Below are 5,802 nucleotides of genomic sequence, written 5' to 3' on the forward strand. Positions count from 1 at the left end.
GATATTTCTCTTGGCCCTCCTGATTTTGGCCTTGTTGGGCCTGCATGAGTTGATTTTGACCTTGTTGAGCCTGCATGAGTTGCTGAGATAGTTCTTCAATTGATCTTTGCAATTGGCTCATATCTATGCGGCTCATGTCTATGGCATCATGAGCTTGATTTCGTCCTTCCTCTCTTTGTGATCTCCTTTGTCTAGGAGCTACCACCCCTTCTTGATCTTCTTCTTCATTCATTCCCTCCATACTCTTTTTGGTGATTCCTTTTCCCTTTTTCACTTTTTCTGTGTCCTCATCTTCAAAGATTACTCTAGGTTTGTCACATAGCCTGAGGATGGTACTTGGATGTCCAAGACTACTTGATTTGCTTGTGCTATTGGCCATCTCTTGAATACTGTCGGCTATGAGTTGTGCGAGGTTGATTTCACCTCCATGTAAGATGCAGTACGTCAAGAGTGCCCGTTTGATTATGACCCAAGAGGCGTTTCCAGTAGGAAGGATAGATCTTCTCCCTATTTCATACCATCCCTTGGCCACAGGAGTAAGATTTATCCTTCTCAAGTGACTTGGAACTCCCTTTGAATCTCTTTCCCAATCTGTATTCTCCACACATAACCCTTGCAAGATCTCATCAGGATTGTTTTCCATCTGCAATCTGGTTTCATAACTGGGCTCTGCATAAGTTATGGTTCTCAACTTGAGGGCCCTTGTGATGGCAGCTGGGCTAAAACTCACTTCAACTCCTCTGACATAACTTGTGTAAGGGGCACTATCTTTGTTTTCTTTTACAGCATTTGCATAGAACTCCCTGATCATGACTGCACTGATGTCAACAAGAGGAGCACATAAGAGTTCCCACCTTCTTTCTTTAGTGATTTGCCTCATGATGGGATATTCTCCTTCCTTCAAATCAAGACCTTTCTCATAGATGACATTCTTTGTCTTCATGAACCTATGATATCTCCCTTCATGGAATTGGGATCTAAATTTGGTTACATCAAATGAGGGAGGTTCAGCTACCATAGGTTCCTTTCCCGGCCTCCTTTTTGAACATGAAGAGGCCATTGAATTTGAGGTGAAAAGAAAGGAAAAGTGAGAGAAGAAGAAGTATATGTTGTGTTTGGGAAGAGTTTTGGTTCGGTTCATTTGTGAGACAAGGGAATTATGTTGGTTTTAGGAGTAAAGAGGATTATGATTTTCATATGAAGGTAGCTTGAATGAGTGTGTAAACCGTTTAGTGCTACGTCTATTAATAGGCAGATTCTTCAAGCTTTCCAACAAAACCACAATGAATGAAGAAAGAGCTCATTGGTGCTTATGAAGGGTTGAGATTGAGTTGTTTATCTAAGGGGTTCATGGGATGGATGGTCTGCATGCATTGTTGAGGCTTTGACGAGGATCCTCCTCCCATTGGTTGCATGCATTTAGGCGTTCAATGATGCATGCATGCATGCAAATTCTGCTTCCCCATGAGCGCATTCTTCTAGGCACATGTGACCATCCTCACATAACTTATCCTAGCCGTGGCCCCTCCTTGCTTTTGTCTCAATCCTTTTCTCCTGCATGAATCAAGAAAGCTAGCCTTAAATCATTAATATAGTCGTTGGCAATTGATTTGTAATAAAAGATTTGTTTTGTTTTGTTTATTATTATTTATTATATATAATTTTTTTTCCTTTCATGGTCAATTGTGTCCCTTAATTAAGGATGCTAAAAGTTGGTGAACACCAAACTTATCTTTTATTGAGGGAGTGGCTTAACAATGCAAACCATTCTTCACAATTGATGCATTTTATAAAAAAAATTGATGCATGATCCCTTTGTGTATGGTTTTGAGTCCATGATTGGGAAATGATCTTCTGAACATTGTTACATATGCAGATACCAAACTTAGCGTTTGGTCATATGCTTCATCAAAAGCATTATGCATATGTTCTAAGAATAATCCCTTTTTTTTTTGAAAAATGAACTTGGGTGTGCCTTAAGGTACACCAAACTTAGAAGTTTGACATGTGCTTAAAAACAATGTATGCATTTATCAGGCATGAAAGTTCAAAATCATATTCAGAGGAATCATAGCTTATTAAATGAAAGAGAGGACAGGAATCGAAGAGAAGACAGAAATCTTAAATCATGGGTTGCCTCCCATGAAGCGCTCTTTTATTGTCACTAGCTTGACATTGAATTCCCTTTAGGGTGGGTGATGTTGGTGATGTCTCAACTTGTCACCTCTCACTGTAAACTTTCTCTGTGTGCCTTGATGCTCAATTTCCATATGCTCCAGAGAAAGTACTTGGTTGATAGTGTAATAATCTTCTGTTCCTAGCTGTTGATATACTAATTGTACTTTGTCACCCTTGGAAAATCCCTCAGTTGGAATTTTCTTGTTCTTCCACCCTTTGTGAGCCTTCTTCTTATTCTTCACCTTTTTCTTACTTGTTGTTCTTCCTTTCTTGGCAGTTACTTGAGTGGTGATGCTTTCCTTTTTGTTGATCACCCCTGCTTCTTTGTGAATCCCATTTTCTTCTTGTATCTGTTCGTTTACTTGTTCCACTTCCTTTTCAGTTGATTGCTTTGGAAGGAGATCATCACTTATTCTGCTTGTTTCTTCATCCATTTGGAATTCTGGGAAAACTTTCAGGATGATGCTCTCCTCATGCATCCTAAGGGTTAACTCTCCCTGCTCTATATCCATTTTCTGAAGAATCCAGGATCACAAAATCTGCAGGATAAATGAACTTGTCAACCTTAACTAAAAGGTTCTCAATCAGACCTTTAGGATAGACTATTGATTGATCCACCAATTCCAAAGTCATCTCTGTTGGTTTCATCTCCTCTATGCCAAGCTTTTTCACTAGAGAATATGGGATCAGATTTATGCTTGCTCCTAGGTCGCACATCCCTTTGTTAATGAACAAGTTTCCAATAGTGCATGGTAAGAAGAAACCTCCAGGGTCATCAAGCTTGGGAGGAAGTCCCTTTTTGATGAGTGCACTGCATTCCTCACTAAGCATCACCGTTTCCTTCTCATTCCAATCTCTTTTTTTGTTGATGAGCTCCTTTAGAAACTTAGCATACAGGGGCATTTGCTCCAAAGCCTCTGCCAAAGGTATGTTAATCTCCAACTTCTTGAAAGTTTCAAGAAACTTGTGGAAGTGCTGGTCCTTTGTTTCCTTGTGAAATCTTTGAGGATAGGGTAGTGGTGGTGTTGAGCTCTTCACTACTTGATGTTGTTTTGGAATTGGTTCCTCCATGATTTGCTTGCCTTTCTTTGAATTCTGTGGCTTGTTATCTTCCTCTGTGAGCTTTTCTGAAGCACTCTTGCTTATCTTGTCTTGGTTGATGGTTTCATCCTTCTTTGTTGGCTCAGTGTTATTCTCCATAAGTTTCTTTGTTGCTTCTTGGCTACCATCTGTCAACACCCTTCCACTTCTCAGTTGCACCACTTTGCATTCTTCCTTTGGGTTGGGAATGGTATCACTAGGTAGTGAACTTGATGGCTTCTCAACAGAGATCTTCTTAGAGATTTGTCCAATCTGTCTTTCTAGGTTCTTCATGGAGGCTTCTTGATTTTTGTTTGTCAATTCTTGGCTCTTCATTAGTTTCTCCATGAGTACTTCTAGATTGGTAATTCTCTGTGAATCTTGTGTGATGGGTTGGTTTTGGGGTGTTGATGGATGAGGATAAGTGTTTTGGTTGGTAGGATAGTTATTGGTTGGATATTGGTTAGAATTTGGGTAGTTGTTTTGTGGTTTTCTGTAGGAGTTTTGGTTAGTGTTTGGCTGAGGGTTATGGTTTGTGTTTTTCCAATTGTTTTGGCCTGTGTTTCTTTGCCATGGTTGTTGGTTTTGGTTATAGTTATCTCCCCATCTAAGGTTGGGATGATTCTTTCAGGAAGGATTGTAGGTATCACCATAAACTTTATTCTGTCCAGAGTTTTGGTTATGCATGTACTGCACTTGCTCCTGTTGTTGCTCTTCTTGGCTTTCTTCATTCTGCACCCATACAGTTGATGGTTGGCTTGTGTTCACAGCTGCTACTTGAAGGCTGTCAATTCTTTTGGCCATTTGTTCAAACTGTTGTTGAATTTGTTGTTGCATCATCTTGTTTTGAGCCAAAATGGGTCCACTCCTTCCAGTTCTAGTACTCCCTTTCTCTGTGATGGTTGGCAGGTTCTTTGATGAGCAAAGAAGTATTGGTTATTGGCTACCATGTCCACAAGATTCTGGACTTCTTCAGCAGTTTTCATCAGTTGTAATGAACCTCCAGCAGAGTGATCTAATGCCTCTTGAGATTTCAATGTCAGGCCTTCATAGAAATTCTGCAGCACATCCCATTCATTGAACATCTCCGGAGGACACTTTCTGATTAAGGCTTTGTACCTCTCCCATGCTTCATACAAGGATTCGGCGTCTAATTGTGTGAAAGTCTGCACCTCAGTTTTCAGCCTGATGATCCTTTAGGGAGTTATTGTTGGCCCCTCCTCCTGGTTGATTGAGATTTGATGGATCTCCTTCCATTTCTTGGAATTCTTCCTCTCCAATAACGTTCTTCCCTCTTTCAGCTCTTCTTATTCTTCGAAGAGTTCTTTGGTCAATTTCAGAGAGAAGGGAAGATCTTCCTGTACCTGACATACAAACACACAACAATAAACACACAGATCCAGAAAACCAATGAAACTTCAATTCTGTAGCTAGAATGAAGTTTTAGTTAGTTTAAGCAAAAATTCAAACAGTTAGTGTGTTAGTCAAAATTAAAATAACAAAAAAAGAAAAAAAAATGCTTGATCTAGATCTCCACTTCACTTAATCATTGTCAATCTATTTCAATCCTCGGCAACGGCGCCAAAAACTTGATGTGTGGAAAACAATCCAACACAAAACTCACCGGCAAGTGTACCGGGTCGCATCAAGTTAATTCCGGATTAGTTAACCCAAGTTACCAGGTGATAAGGCACCCCTAAGAGCTTATTCACCCAAGCATATCCTTTGCACATGAACACCACAGACACATGTTTCAATATTCAAACCCTTGGTACCTAGCATTATTTCTCATTGTTTTTTTTCCTTTTCTCTTTTATTGCTCTTTCTATTTTCTTATTGGGAGAATTGCAGTAAATTAAAGGACAGGATAGTAAAATAGACTGAATCTTAAAGGAGAAGAAAGTAAATGACTGAAACTTAAAGTGCAAGAAATGTAAATTGCAGTAACTTAAATGGCAAGGAATGTAAATTGCTTGAATATAAAAGGGATTCGAGGACTGGGATTGCAGAATCTAAACAAAGAAAAATTGAATTGCCACAATTAATAAAGCAGAAATTGAATTGGGAGTAATGAGAACTCAAATAGAAATTGAAAGTAAAATGCAGCAGGGTTCACAGAAGAACCAAAAGTAAATTGGGATCTCAGGACTCCAGAGACTAGGTAGCAGAGCCTAGATCTCAATTACCTTCCTAGATCCAAGTTCTCAAAGCATTTGACAAGAAAATGAAGAAGAAGCAGTAAAGGAAATTGAAATTAAACTCAATTGTGCAGAAAGATGTTTAAAGAGATATTGAATGGAGATTGAGACAGAATTTCCTCAATTCTTCACACCCAAAACTCAAAACAAGGAAATTAAAAAGGCCTAAGCAAGAACGAGGAAGAAGAGAGATCAATTCTCCTCCCCAATTCTCTGAAATATCAGTGAAGTCACCAAGAGAAGCTCCCAAGTGCAAAAATAAAATTCAAAGCTCAAAGAAAGTGCAAAATTCAAAAGTCAAGTAAAAAGGTCCTAATTACATCAAACTAGCTCCTATTTATACACT

Source organism: Arachis duranensis, unplaced genomic scaffold (assembly GCF_000817695.3).
Source record: "Arachis duranensis cultivar V14167 unplaced genomic scaffold, aradu.V14167.gnm2.J7QH unplaced_Scaffold_354585, whole genome shotgun sequence".
Classification (NCBI taxonomy): Eukaryota; Viridiplantae; Streptophyta; class Magnoliopsida; order Fabales; family Fabaceae; genus Arachis; species Arachis duranensis.